The sequence below is a fragment of the Somniosus microcephalus genome, chromosome 8, assembly GCF_052327205.1.
Source record: "Somniosus microcephalus isolate GS21.2 chromosome 8, FLI_Smic_1.0, whole genome shotgun sequence".
NCBI classification, from domain to species: Eukaryota; Metazoa; Chordata; class Chondrichthyes; order Squaliformes; family Somniosidae; genus Somniosus; species Somniosus microcephalus.
The window spans coordinates 87,040,112-87,055,728 of record NC_140994.1 but is presented as its reverse complement, the minus strand read 5'-3'; the positions used below and the strand labels follow the sequence as shown (position 1 = coordinate 87,055,728).

The following is a 15,617-nucleotide window of genomic DNA, read 5'->3' as shown; positions in this document are numbered from 1 at the left end:
GGACAGACTAGATGCAGGAAGGATGTTCTCGATGGTTGGGAAGTCCAGAACTAGGGGACACAGCCTAAGGATAAAGGGTAGGCCTTTTAGGACAGAAATGAGGAGGAATTTCTTCACCCAGCGAGTGGTGAACCTGTGGAACTCTCCACCACAGAAAGCGGTGGAGGTCAGTTCATTAAATATATTCAAGAAGGAGTTGGATATATTTCTTAAGGCTAAAGGGATCAAGGGATATGGGGAGAAAGCAGGGACTGGGTACTGAATTTGGATGATCAGCCATGATCGAATTGAATGGCGAAGCAGGCTCGAGGGGCCGAATGGCCTACTCCTGCTCCTATCTTCTATGTTTCTATGTTTCTATGGGAGCTCTCTAGCAGCTGCGCATTTAAAAAGCAGTCACAAGGCCTGCTTTTAACAAGGTACGTGGTGAATTAAGTAAAATTTAAAAAAAATTTCCACAGGTTTATTATTTTTAAATACTTTAAAGAAAGGTAAGTTTATTTGTAGCCCCGTTAAAAACTGTAATTCATTTTTTCAAAAATTTACATTATTGTTTCAAATAGTTATTTTATGTAATTTATAGTTATTTTAAAAATGTGATTTAAAAAAAAATGTGTTTGAAGTTTTAGTTAGGTTTTGGGGCCGATCTCCATTCATAGATTTGACAGGTCTTCCTGTCAAATCTATGAATAGAGATTCCCTGCTACGATTGGCTCTCCATGGCCCACATGACCCCAGGGGACGCTTCGAACTAACTGCGTCCCTGGGATACGTGAGCACTGCGCGCCGGCAGCTGGAGGAGGCCCAGGGTCGGAATCCCACGTGGGCCCTCAATACAACAGCAGGCGCGCTATGTAAGTGCAGGTCGGGGGTTTGCACCTGTGGGACGCCTCCGACCCAAATTTCTGGGCCAGTATCTTTCCTACCACCTGCGTTAAGCTAACTGGTCTTTAGTTCCCTGGGCTTGTTCTATCTCCATTTTTAAATAGAGGACATGTTGTGCAGGGGCGGGGGGGTGCGATTTCCAATTACAATGTAAGTTAGGTGGTCACCTGCCCTATGCAACTGGCAAGGGGCACCCTAGCTATTTTCCTGGTCGGGTTTCATTTAAATATAATCGGCAAGCTGCCAGTGCCAATAGGCTTCCAATAGGCAGCTCACCAATTGGCAGGGCAGGAAATCTGGTGGAGCAGCCTCTATTTAAAGGCAGCTCACAGCCCCTTTAAGGGGAGGAGCAATTTCCAATGGTGGATAGCGGACAGCAATATTCTGGAGCAGGGTGAGTTGAACCAGAGCCCCCAGATTCCATGATGAGTGGTGGAGATGCTCATAGAGCAAGTCAAAAGCATGAAGGAGGTCCTCTTCCCTTCCAATGGGCACTGGATACCCAGACAAATTTCTCAGCAGCAATAGAGACAGGTGGCAGAGCAAAACATTGCCGCAAGCATTTGTCCCAGGACCTGGCTGCAGTGTAGGTGAAAATGTAATGATCTCACCAGGACTGCCAAGGTAAGACTCTCCTTCACATTTCTATTACCCTCTGTACAGCCCTACACTAACCTACTTTAGCCCCAGCACTCTCAATCCTTCACTCCCCCGCTTCCCATGGCTCTCCTCCAATCAGAATGGGAAACTTCATTGCACTACTTTTCTCACACTCTCAAAAGTTGCGACTGCCTTCACAGCTATTTCCTCCCACTTGGCCACACTTGCCGCTTTGACCTGTCATCATGCAGTACTGTAGATATTAGGTCACCTCCAACGGTTTCTCCTACCTTGCCTACATAGTCATTTCTGAAGTCAACCTTGGCTCAGTCGTAGGGTCTCACCTCTGAGTCACAAGGTCATGGGTTTAAATCCCACTCCAGAAACTTAAGCACATAATCCAGCGTGAGACTTCAGTGCAGTACTGAAGGAGCGCTACTCTGTTGGAGGTGTCGTGTTTTGGAGGAGAGGTTACCCTGTCTGCGCTCTCAAGTGGATGGAAAAGATCCTTTGGCACTATTTAGAGAAGAGATGGGGAGTTCTCCCAGTATCCTGGTCAACATTTATTCCCTCAACCAACACGTAAACAGATAATCTAGTCATTAATTTTATTGCAGTTTGTGAGATTGTGCTGTGTGCAAATTAGCTGCCACATTTCCCTACATTGCAACAGTGACTACACTTCACAAGTACTTCATTGACTGTGAAGCACTTTGGGACATCCTGAGGTCATGTGTGGAGCTATACACCATCCTGACTTAGAAATATATCGCTGATCCTTCATCGTCACTGGGTCAAAATCCTGGACCTCCCTACCTAACAGCACTGTGGGAGTACCTTCACCACACGGACTGCAACGGTTCAAGAAGGCGGCTCACCACCACCTTCTCAAGGGCAATTAGGGATGGGCAATAAATGCTGGCCTTACCAGCGATGCCCACATTACATAAAATGAATTTTAAATATATATATAAATGTAAGTTCTTTCTTACCCCAAGGCTCTATCATTGGCTCCTTACTCTCCGTTAATTATGTGTTATTCTTCAAGGACATCATGTAGAATGTTGTGTCGGTACCTTTCTACCTAGGCACAATTTAGGACTCAGAACTCAGAGATTCAAACATGAAGTGCTTTATTGGAAGGAAAGGAAGTTCTGGAAAGTTCCGAACAAAGTGAGCTAAAACTTAACAGAGAACACCCAACCATTTATCTCCTGTGACAGCGCTGCCACAGGTGGGAGGAGAACACACAATAGAACACACAATACATAACATTTCCTCCCCTCTTAAATGGAAGGTCCACATTATTCCTCAACAGGTAAGTTACTTTCAATGCACTCAACGAACCTAGGGTAGAGGTAGACTGCCTCAAACCCTAACTTTACCCTGGGGTTTATTCTGCCCCAGCCTTGTGGGTAAGTCCCTAAGCCTACAGATCCAAGCGTCTTGGAGACCGCCGCTCTCTGGCAGGATACCGGCGGTCATCGCTGGCTTCCACAGCAGTAGGCATTGACACAGGCCTGGATGGAGAAGGTGCCTGTGTCAGTTGAAAGTCAGGAGTTTGCACAGGTGGAACAGTCTCTTTGACTTCCTGTGTTGGAGAAGAGCACTGTGGCAAAGGATGCTGGTTTGCGGTATCATCCGGAAACAGTTCAGGCCAACCAGCTGTTGGAGCCTCTGTGGCTGTCTCTGCAACAGTTGATCTGTGTGTCTTCTCCAGACGACGTCCTCAGCAGTCTCAACCGTGTAAGACACAGGGCCCGTCTGCGCGATCACCGTAGCAGGAACCCATTTCGGTCCAGTGTTGTAGTTTCGAGCTAGGACGTGCTTTCCCGGATGAAACCGTCTCTCCTTGGCTCTTTTCTCTCTCTTTTCAACTTGAGCTTGTTGTTGACAATGGACAACCTGTTCTGCCCATCGAGGTTTGAGTAAGTCAAAACTTGTCCGCAACTGCCTCTTCATCATGAGCGAAGCGGGGGAAGTTTTGGTTGTGGCATGCGGCTCGTTCCTGTAGGACAACAGGAAGCTGTTCAGAGGTTGGTGGATTGAGCCCTGACCTTGCGATGCCTTCAAGGCGTGCTTCAAAGTTTGCACAAACCTTTCTGCCTGGCCGTTAGTAGAGGGATGATAGGGCGCAGACCTGATGTGTTGGACACCATTCACATGCAGGAAGGTTGCAAACTCCTGTGATACAAATTGTGGACCGTTGTCACTTACGAGTTGTCCTGGTGAGCCATAACGGCTGAACATCTCACCAAGTTTCTCAATTGTTTTCTCTGCCGTGGTAGACCTCGTCACAACGACCTCCGGCCACTTGCTACGAGCGTCCACAACCACCATAAACATCTTCCCTTCGAAAGGACCGGCGAAGTCCACATGTACTCGCTGCCACACTTCTGCAGGCCAATCCCAGGGGTGTAGGGTTGCCAGCTGTGGAACATTCCGGACCCTTTGACATGGGGAACATGTTTTGGCTATCTCCTCAATATTCCCATCGAGACCTGGCCACCAGAAGTAGCTTCTTGCCATTTCCTTCATCCGAACCATCCCACTGTGGCCTGTATGAAGTTGTTGCAGTATAGGTTCCCTCAGAGGTGGCGGAATGATGACACGGCATCCCCAAAGAAGACAACCTGCCTGGACGGAGAGCTCATTTCTTTTTGAAACGTAAGGTTTCAAACTAGGAGAATCTCCTATCGTTCTCCCTCGAATGACATCGCCCATTACCTCAGACAGGACTGGATCGTTGCGGGTGTACCTTCGCACCTGAACTGCAGTGACAGGTGCTCCCTCCACTTGTCTAAAGTAGAAGATGTCTATCTGACGAGGCTCTGGGGGAGTAACAGGCAAGGGTAGCCTCGAGAGACCGTCTGCGTTGCCGTGCAAGTCTGATTTGCGATATTTGATGTCATATGTGTGTCCTGACAACAGTAAAGCCCACCTTTGCATCCTGCTTGCAGCGAGAGACGGAATTCCGGTGTGGGGCCCGAAGATTGAAGTCAATGGACGGTGGTCCGTCAGGATTGTGAACCTTCTCCCAAACAGGTACTGATGAAATTTTCGAATTCCAAAAACGATTCCCAAGGCCTCACGCTCGATCTGCGCATAGTTACTCTCGGCCTTGTTCAAGGTGCGTGATGCGAAGGCGATAGGTTTCTCTTCACCCGAAGGCATGATGTGGGATATGACTGCTCCCACACCATATGGTGATGCATCACATGCTAGCTGCACGGGTAGCTCTGGGTCGAAGTGAGTCAGGACCTCCGAATTCAGCAATGCTTTCTTTGCTTGGGCGAAAGCTTCGTTGCACAGTTCAGTCCATTTCCATGTTTTGCCTTGACATAGCAACTGATGTAACGGCTTCAGCAATGTTGCTAAGTCTGGAATAAACTTCCCATAGTAGTTAAGTAGCCCCAGAAATGAACGTAACTGGCTCACATTCTGGGGTGCTGGGGCCTCCACGATCGCCTTGACCTTTGGCGGCGCCTTATCCAGGCCAGTAGCGTCAATCACATGCCCCAGGTACTCAACTGAAGACTGAAAGAATTCACATTTGTCTTTACGAACTCTGAGTCCATACTCTTTCAGTCGTTGTAGTGTCGCATCCAAGTTCAGAAGATGATCCTCCTCATTTGTCCCAGTGACAAGGATGTCGTCCAGGTAGCACTGGACTCCTGGCAGTCCACTCAAAATCTGATCCATTGCCCTTTGGAAAAGAGCAGGGGCCGACATAATTCCAAACGGAAGGCGGCAGTACCTGTATAGCCCCTTGTGTGTCACAATTGTCAGCAGCTCCTTTGATTTGTCATCGACATGCATTTGTAGATAAGCCTGGCATAAGTCTATTTTGCTGAACTTTTGCCCTCCGGCCAGGCCCGTAAAAAGATCATCAATGAGGGGAAGAGGGTACTGTTCCACAGACAGCACCGGGTAAATAGTCACTTTAAAATCCCCGCAGATTCGAACAGATCCATCCTTTTTCAGGACAGGAACAATGGGTGTGGCCCATTTGCTCACGCTCACAGGCTCCAGGACTCCATTCTTGACTAAGGCCTCCAAGTTAGCCTCAACTTTTGGCCTAATTGCATAGGGTACAGGTCGGGCTTTGTGAAACTTCGGCTTGCTGTCAGGTTTAATGTCCAGTCTCACGCTGATCTTTTTCATGCTCCCAAGTTCTCCATTGAAGAGTTCTGCATGTTTGTTTAACACTGCAGTCAGACCTGACTCCCCTTTTGACATCATGCGGACTGCAGGCCAGTCCAGCATGATTTTCTCTAGCCACGCACGTCCCAGTAGCGATGGGTAATTTCCCTTTACCACATATAGTGGCAGTTTCGCAGTCTGTCCGTTCAATTTAACTGTCACCTCAATGACGCCTCTCATGGCCACAGGTTCGCCGGTATACGTCTTTAGCACAATGTTTGTTGGCTGAAGGGTAAGATGCTTTAGCATTTTGTTGTAGACAGTGTCTGAAACAAGGGACACAGCCGCACCTGTGTCCACCTCCATCCGCACTGATTGTCCCTCCACCAGTGGTGACACCCAGTAGCCATTTGAACCACCTGCAACCATCAGTATGTGCACCTCTTCCTCCTCAGAGGTGTCGCTCCCCTCTGTTTTGCTTGTTCCATCATACTGCACTAAATGAACACTCTTTTCCCTCTCTTGTCCAAATACAGACATTTTGCTTCCATGCTTCCCAGCTCTGTCTGTTCTTTTTTTACCTCTACAGGCGCGTTCAATGTGACCCTTTTTGCCACAATTTCGGCATTCCAGCTCCGTACACCAGCAGTCATTAGCGTGATGGCCCGTTTTCCCACAACGGTAACATGCCATTCCGCGCACCTGTAGGCTCAGACGACACCTTGTGAACTCTCCCTGTTGAACTCAACTGGTGAGCCTCCTTTTCCGCCATCTCCATGGAGACACTAACTTCAATGGCCTTTTCAAGAATAAGGTTGTCCTCAGTAAGAAGGCGCTTCTGTGTGGCTGCATTTTGCAGACCACACACAAGTCTGTCTCTAATGGTGTCATTCAGCACCTCCTTGAACTGGCAGTGTTCCGACAACCTTTTTAAAGCAGCAATAAACATCGTCACTGATTCCCCCTCCTCTTGATTCCATTTGTGAAATCTAAATCTCTCAGCAATAACCAGAGGTTTTGGTGAAAAATGTGCTCCAAGAATTTCCACTAGTTGCTTATATGTTTTAGTTCCTGGCTCATCTGGCTGCACGAGGCTGTGAAGTAAATTGAAAGTCTTCGGCCCGATTACACTCAAAAAGGTAGGCACGACCTTTTCATTTGCCACCGCATTCGCCAATACAAAATAGTCAAAACGTTCCGTATATGCGCTCCATTGCTCCACATTTTCATCAAAATCACCGATGTTTCCTAATATAGTAGCCATCTCACATTTCAAATTAAATTTTCTGTTTACTCACTGCACCCGTAATGTATGCAGATTCATCCGCTCCTCGTTGCCACTTGTTGTGTCGGTACCTTTCTACCTAGACACAATTTAGGACTCAGAACTCAGAGATTCAAACCTAAAGTGCTTTATTGGAAGGAAAGGAAGTTCTGGAAAGTTCCGAACAAAGAGAGCTAAAACTTAACAGAGAACACCCAACCATTTATCTCCTGTGACAGCGCCACCACAGGTGGGAGGAGAACACACAATAGAACACACAATACATAACATAGAAGTTATGTGGTTAGTTTGCACATCAATACCACCAACTCTAGTTCAACCTCCCTGAGTCTTCTATCAAGCCCAACGCCCTTCCTCCAAATGCTGTCCAATATTAAGACCGCCTCCCATAAAATGTCAGAAAACTGGAACTTGTTTTGGACAAGTTCACACCTGAATTACACCCTATGGTCTGTGTCAATGTGAAGCCAAAACAATTTAGAGTTATAATTTTCTTCATTCTCCGGAGGTGGGCATTGTTGTCAAGGCCAGCAGTTATTGCCCATCCCTAGTTGCCGTGAAAAGGAGGTGGTAACTGAGTGGCTTGTTAGGCCAGAGGGCAGTTAAGAGTCAACCACACAGGTATGGGACTGGAGTGACATATGTAACAAACTAAGTAAGGATGGCAGGCTTCCTTCCCTAAAGGACATCATTAAACCAATTGTTATTTATGACAATCAGACAGTTGTACGGTCACTTCTACTGAAGCCAGCTTTTTATTTCCAGAATTTTTTAGCTGAATTCCAATTCTCAATACTACCACTGAGAGATTTGAACTTATGTTCACTGCATTATTGGTCCAAGCCTCTGGAGCACTAGCCCATGAACATAGCCATTACACTACCCCAGACCTTTCTGACTCACAGGCAAGACTGCTACCACTGAGCCAAACTGACACCAAAATGCAATGAAAATCTTGTCAGGAAACAAAATGAGAGGGTGTCAAAGACAGGCAGAATGGAAAAGGAGGGGTGGGGTAGCCCTGATAATAAAGGATGACATAAGGACATTAGTGAGAAAGGATCTTGGCTCAGAAGATCAGGAAGTAGAATCAGTATGGGTGGAGATAAGGAATAACAAGGGGCAGAAAACACTGGTAGAAGTAGTATATAGGCCCCCTAACAGTAGCTATACCGTTGGACAGAATATTAATCAAGAAATAGTAGGAGCTTGCCACAATGGTAATGCAATAATCTTGGGGGACTTTAATCTTCATATAGACTGGACAAATCAAATTGGCAAAGGTAGTCTGGAGGACTTGTTCATGGAATGCATTCGGGAAAGTTTCCTAGAACAATATGTCATGGAACCAACCAGGGAACAGGCTATTTTAGATCTTGTACTGTGTAATGAGACAGGGTTAATTAGCAATCTCAGAGTAAAGGATCCTCTGGGGCAGAGTGATCATAATATGATAGAATTTTACATTCACTTTGAGAGTGACTTGCCTAAGTCCAAAACCTAGGCCTAGATTTTCAGTATAGACAGTTTTGGGGCGCTAACCTTAGCGCCCGCCCGAAGTTAGCGCCCGCCCCAAAGTAGCGCCCCGTTGCCAGAAATTCAGTGGCTTCGCCCTAAGAGGTTGGTGGAGCGCTAAAAGAGGCGTTCCACTACTATCTTTAGGCGCTAAGCCGGCGGTGCAGAGCGCAACACCCGAGCTCGGGCGCAGCGCACGGCAGACACTCTGGTGCCAGTGAGCTCTTAAAGGGGAAGGGTGCATGTGTTTTTTTCAAAGGCAGAGTCTGGGGGCGAAAAGAGGAAGGAGGAAGGAAGGAGGAGGAGGAGGAGGAGGAGGAGGAGGAGGAGGAGGAGGTGGTGGTGGTGGTGGTGGTGGCCGGAAACATTAATACACCGTTCACAACAACACACTGGAGCCTTCCACTCCACACAACACATGCAGACTGCCTTCTATAGAGGAGGCGGAGGGCCCTTTAATTTGCGCTCCTCAGGGTGTGTTGCGTTCCATTTTACGAACGCTCTGGACGCCAGCCGCACAATGGGGCGATCCAACTGAAGTTTGGATTCGGGGCGGCCAAAGGGCGTTGCACGAGGATGTGACGTCATTTTCTGCGCGCGCATCCGGGCGGCCGCTAAACTTTGCGCCGGCGCTAACGGGCAACTTAATTTGGGGCGGGGCGCAAATTGCGCTGCGCCCGGCCGCTACACGCATAGCGCCCGAAAATCACTTCTCTTAAGGCGCTAACTGCTGGCGCAAGCAACTGAAAATCTAGCCCCTAGAGTCTTAAACTTAAATAAAACCAATTACATAGGTATGAGGGGTGAGTTGGCTAAGGTAGATTGGAAAAATAGATTAAAAGGTATGGCGGTAGATAAGCAGTGGCTAGCATTTAAAGAAATATTTCATAATTCTCAACAAAAATACATTCTATTGAAAAACAAAAACTCCACGGGAAAAGTGATCCAACTGAAGAAGTTAAGGATAGCATTAGATTGAAAGAAGAAGCTTATAATGTTGCAAAGAATAATAGTAAGTCTGAGGATTGTGAGAGTTTCAGAAGCCAGCAAAGGTTGACCAAAAAATTGATAAAAAGGGAAAAAATAGAATATAAGAGAAAACTAGCAAGAAATATAAAAGCAGATTGTAAGAGTTTCTACAAGTGTGTAAAAAGAAAAAGAGTAGCAAAAGTGAACGTTGGTCCCTTAGCGGCTGAGACAGGAGAAATTATTATGGGGAATAAGGAAATGGCAGAAACGTTAAACAAATATTTTGTATCTGTCTTCACAGTAGAAGACACAAAAAGCATACCAATAATGGTGGGGAACCAAGGGTCTAATGAGGGTGAGGAACTTAACGTAATTAATATAAGTAGAGAAAAAGTACTAGAAAAGCCGACAAATCCCCTGGACCTGGCAGCCTACATCCTAGGGTTCTAAAAGAAGAGGCTGAAGAGATAGTGGATGCATTAGTTTTGATCTTCCAAAATTCCCTAGATTCTGGAGAGGTCCCAGTGGATTGGAAGGTCACAAATGTAACACCGCTAATCAAGAAAGGAAGGAGAGAAAAAAAGGTGAACTACAGGCCAGTTAGCCTGACATCAGTCGTCGGGAAAATGCTGGAATCCATTGTTAAGGAAGTGGTATCAAGTCACTAAAAGATTATTACACAAGATTAAGGCTCATGGGGTTGGGGGTAAAATAGTAGCATGGATAGAGGATTGGTTAACGGACAGAAAACAGAGATTAGGGATAAACGGATTTTTTTCAGGTTGGCAGGCTGTAACTAGTGGGGTGCCACAAGGATCACTGTTGGGGCCTCAGCTATTTACAATCTATACTAATGAGCTAGATGAAGGGACTGAGTGTAATGTATCCAAATTTGCTGATGATAGTGTGGTAAACCACTGTTATACCTGTCTGTATGTGTATGTGTATTCCACTAGGTACAGGTCTGGACATGCCTCGGCTGACTCCTCCCACTATTCCAGGTATATAAGTGACTACCTCCCAGTCCCTTAGTATTCTGGACGGGTCGACCACTCGAGACTAGACCTTCATTCGTTAGTTAATAAAAGCCTGGTTGTTACTCGCTTAACCTCAGTCTTTTGAGTAATTGATGGTGCATCAGATAGAAAGCTAGGTGGGACAGTAAGCTGTGAGGAGAACACAAAGAGTCTGCAAAGGGATATAGATAGACTAAGTGAGTGGGCAGTAAGATGGCAGCTGGAGTATAATGTAGGGAAATGTGAGGTTATTCACTTTGGTAGGAAGAATAGAAAAACAGATATTTCTTAAATGGTGAGAAACTTTCAAATGTTGGTGTTAGAGAGATTTGGGTGTCCTCGTGCAAGAAACACAGAAAGCTATCATGCAGGTACAGCAAGCAATAAGGAAGGCAAATGGCATGTTGGCCTTTATTGCAAGGGGGTTGGAGTATAAGAGTAAAGAAAGTCTTGCTACAATTGTACAGGGCCTTGGTGAGACCACACCTGGAGTACTGTGCACAGTTTTGGCCTCCTATCTAAGGAAGGATATACTTGCCTTGGAGGCGGTGCAACGAAGGTTCACTAGATTGATTCCTGGGATGAGAGGGCTGTCCTATAATGAAAGAGTGTGTAGAATGGGCCTATACTCTCTGGAGTTTAGACGAATGAGAGGTGATCTTATTGAAACATACAAGATTCTGAAGGGGATTGACAGGGTAGATGCTGAGAGGTTGTTTCCCCTGGCTGGAGTGTCTAGAACTATGGGGCATAGTCTCAGGATAAGGGGTCGACCATTTAAGACCGAGATGAGGAAGAATTTCTTCACTCAGAGGGTTGTGATTCTTTGGAATTCTCTGCCCCCGAGGGCTGTGAATGCTAAGTCTTTGAGTATATTCAAAGCTGAAATAGATAGATTTTTGGACTCTATCGGAATGAAGGGATATGGAGATCGGGCGGGAAAGTGGAGTTGAGGTCGATGATCAGCCGTGACCTTATTGAATGGCGGAGTAGGCTCAAGGGGCCATATGGCCTACTCCTGCTCTTACTTCTATGTTCTTGTGTTCTTATGAAAAGAATGTATGTGTGAAAATAAATCGTATTATTGGCATCAGGAATCGGAATAATGGAGATGGTATGATGATGGGGTTGGAGGTGGAACAACATTGTTAGCTTTCCCATCATGCCCATTGTTATCAATTTATTATTTATATTTTACAGTTTAATTAAATCTAAAATTGAACAAAAATTAGTTTGTACTGCAGCAAATCTAGCACCTGGTGTGAAATTATTCAGTCAGCTAATAGAGTTTTATAGTACTAGATCCTTCCGTTACTCTAGAACTCCCTGAATCAGACTCATTTGCTTTGAAAACAATGGGCTAGATTTATGTTTTATTTTCCAAAATGCAGGAGAAGTACTCAATCTCCATCACAATTTCTAACTCACTAACAAAGCCACGAAAGGGTTGTCTTGAAAGATGCGATTTAAAAATGCGATTTCAATAGCAGGGGTGAAAAACTGGCAACCAATCATCATGCAATTTTATCCTTAAATATTTCTCAAAGCTAATGAGCAACTTAGTCAGTATGAATGCTGAAGGGGCTGTTAATGCAGCTGCGGAGAGTGCGATTTTTGTGAATAATGGTACTGTGACTATTAGAAAAAGATGGGTTTTTTTTACTGGCTAGTCCCTGCACACGTTGATAGCCTCGATAATGGAGAAACACAGATTATTTTGTGTGGGGGAGGACAGCTCCCAAATAGGCAAAGGAGGTGCCAAGTTGAGCTATAAATTATTGACAGGGTAAACGTGGTGTCAACTACTCAGGGGGCCTGTCTCTAGGTCTGGGAGAAGCTGCAAGAGCACAAAGTCAACAAAAGTAAGAGCAAACCAGGGCAGATATGGACCAATGTTTCCTTTAAGCTGCGAGGCCGCACTGTGCTCTAGGGGTCCCGCACAGCCAGTGAAATGGCTTTTAAATTGATAAAACGCACATGTACAGAATTTTGAATGAGCTGCATGGCCCATTAAAGGGAACATCGATATGGACACGAAGATACATGCAAAACAGGATACAATGATACTTGCAAAACCAGGTGAATAGGGACATGGTGATACTTGTAAAACAGGTCCGATAGTGTCGCTGAAGAAAAGCGGGCGAGTTTTCTTTCAACTGCTAACCACCACCCGCCCCGCCCCATCCCGCCCAGCCCCACTTTCACCGTGGCTTGTGTGGGTAGGCAGGTGCTCTAGATGGGCCCCTCGTGGTGCATTTACTGTCATGCACATGTAAAACAGGGTAACCTCCCACTTTGGCAGTCAATAGTGGAGGTTGCAGTTGAGTACATGTCAAAGCTTATTCTGATAAGCACTGCCCCTCTCTCCGGGGGATTTTCAGCCCCATATTACAAAGTCTTGCAGTTTATTGGAGTGTGTAAGAAACATGGTCTGGAGAAGATACTATTAAAATCTTGTGGACTGTTCTAAATCTTTATTGTTTTATAAATATTAGTACTTCATTGTCAATTTAATTCTTGTAATAAATTCGGCTTGTAAATTTAGCCTGATTGATATCGTCTAATAGTATGGTGTCGTTTTGCCTATCAGAAAGAACAGCAATATAAAGCTGGCATCCCATGTGACACCTGGTGCAAAACATTCCAAAGGGGCAGATGTTAATCCTAAAGTTTATGGCAAGCTTCAGATTTCAGATCAGAGGGGACTTGGGACTAATTAAAACCGCATGCCTGAATAAAAAGAGTCAGGAGAAAACCCAAATTGTAACATGGCACTGTTTCTTATCTGCATATTTTTGTCATTGTTTTTGTACTTGTTTTGCAGGGTATGTGACAGAAGCAGAGCTCCATTTCACTTCAAACTGTACAATTTCCATAATTTAGAATTTCATGTCAATTTTTAGCTGGGACTAGCTGTAGGCCAGAATATCCTTGGAGATGGTCCTGCTCCTTCACCGTAACTTCACCATAAGTGCGGCGCAAGCCTCGTTTATAGGTAAAAAAGAGTTTCCGGCAAAGTTACAGCGGCGGATCAGGACTCATCCCTAGGAAATCCCGGCCCTAATGTGTAAAACCTACCCCAATAACAGTACTGATTCTATAATAAAAACAGAAAATGCTGGAAATACTCAGCAGGTCAGGCAGCATTTATGGAGAGAGAAACAGAGTTAACGTTTCAGGTCGATGACCCTTCGTCGGAACTGATTCTATAATGCCTGGTCCATGTCCTGTACCAAGGTTTTAACATCAGGAAAAAACTAACGCCATCATCAACGTGCCAGACACATCAACGTGTCCTGCTCAATTATCTTTCGACATCCAACTTGGAGAAACACTGACTGAATATCTCCAGTTGCTGCTGTGTATCTATGCAGAACACTTAATATTTCTGATTTAGAACTGTGAGCTGTTCCCAAGGGAGAGCACTGATCCAAAGAACTGAACTGGAAATTATGACCACAAAATTCGGCTCCTTAGCGCCCTTTTTTTGTCGCTACGAGTGGCGTGTTGGTGCCAAAATGCCGTCGGCGGCCCGTGCACACTTCTGATGTGAGCCGTGCCGAACGCCATCTTGGTGAGGGCATTAGCGTCAGCGCAGGCAGCGCCTGCCGGAAGTGTGCAGAGTAGGCAGCTCGTGATGTCAGTCAGCGTGTAAAGCTGATTTGATGGCAGCACTGCCATTTTAGCGCTTAATGCTCCAGCTACCGTCCGCTCTTAAACTCGCATGGCTGAAATCGCATGCAGCAGCAGGAAGGACCCCCACCAGCGCTATTTATAGGGATCATCAACTATTACACGTTAGTTGCTGATTGTGTTCTACTGGCTCTTGCTGCAACTGTAGAAGTGTTTGGTAGTTTCTAGAGTGCTTTAAAGTTGTTAAAGTCTACAGGGAGTGGTGTGGCAGGTACTGAAGGACTTTGTCCTGACTTCAAGGATTCTGCTCAGACCACTTGCTCCCAGACTAACGTGCAGTAGTAGTTCCCCTTGGATTACAGCATGACAGGAAGAATGTTGTATTTGGATTTTCAAAAGGCTTTCGATAAGGTCCCACATAAGAGATTAGCGTGTAAAATTAAGGCACATGGGATTGGGTGCAAGGTATTGACTTGGATAGAGAACTGGTTGGCAGACAGAAAGCAAAGAGTTGGAATAAATGGCTCTTTTTCCGAGTGGCAGGCAGTGACTAGTGGAGTACCACAGGGATCGGTCCTTGGACCCCAGCTATTCACAATATATATTCATGATCTGGACGAGGGAACCAGATGTAATATCTCCAAGTTTGCAGACGACACAAAGCTGGGTGGGCGTGTGTGCTGATCGGAGGATGCCGAGAAACTCCAGTATGATTTGGACAGGTTGGGTGATTGGGCAGAAGCATGGCAGATGCAATATAACGTGGATAAATGCAAGGTTATCCACTTTGGTGTCAAAAACAGGAAGGCAGATTATCTAAATGGCAATAGATTGGGAGAAGGGGAAGTGCAACAAGACCTGGGTGTCCTTGTGCACTAGTCGCTGAAAGTAAGCATGCAGGTGCAGCAGGCGATTAAGAAGGCAAATGGTATGTTGGCCTTCGTAGCGAGAGGGTTTGAGTACAAGAACAAGGATGTCTTGCTGCAGTTGTATAGGGCCTTGGTGAGACCACATCTTGAGTATTGTGTGCAGTTTTGGTCGCCTTATCTGAGGAAGGATGTTCTTGCCATGGAAGGAGTTCAGCGAAGATTCACCAGGCTGATATACCTGGGATGGCAGGAATGACGTATGAGGAGAGATTGGGTCGATTGGGCTTGTACTCGCTGGAATTTAGACGAATGAGGGGGGATCTCATCGAAACTTATAAAATTCTAACAGGACTAGACAAACTAGATGCTGGAAAGATGTTTCCGATGGTCGGGGAGTCCAGAACCAGGGGTCACAGTCTAAGGATAAGGGGTAAGCCATTTAGGGCAGAGATGAGGAGGAATTTCTTCACCCAGAGAGTGGTGAACCTGTGGAATTCTCTGCCAAAGAAGGCAGTAGAAGCTAATTCATTAAATATATTCAAGAAGGAGTTCGATATATTTCTTAAGGCTAAAGGGATCAAGGGATATGGAGAGAAGGCAGGGACAGGGTACTGAATTTGGATGATCAGCCCTGATCTCATTAAATGGCGGAGCAGGCTCGAGGGGCCGAATGGCCTACTCCTGCTCCTATCTTCTATGTTT

At 45.8% G+C, this 15,617-nt stretch overlaps 1 pseudogene; it reads left to right on the top strand.

Annotated features, from left to right (window-relative positions):
• The window catches only part of LOC147113687 (uncharacterized), a 77,720-nt pseudogene extending 64,424 nt beyond the window's left edge, over positions 1-13,296 (top strand).
• Positions 13,297-15,617: the final 2,321 nt, after the last annotated feature.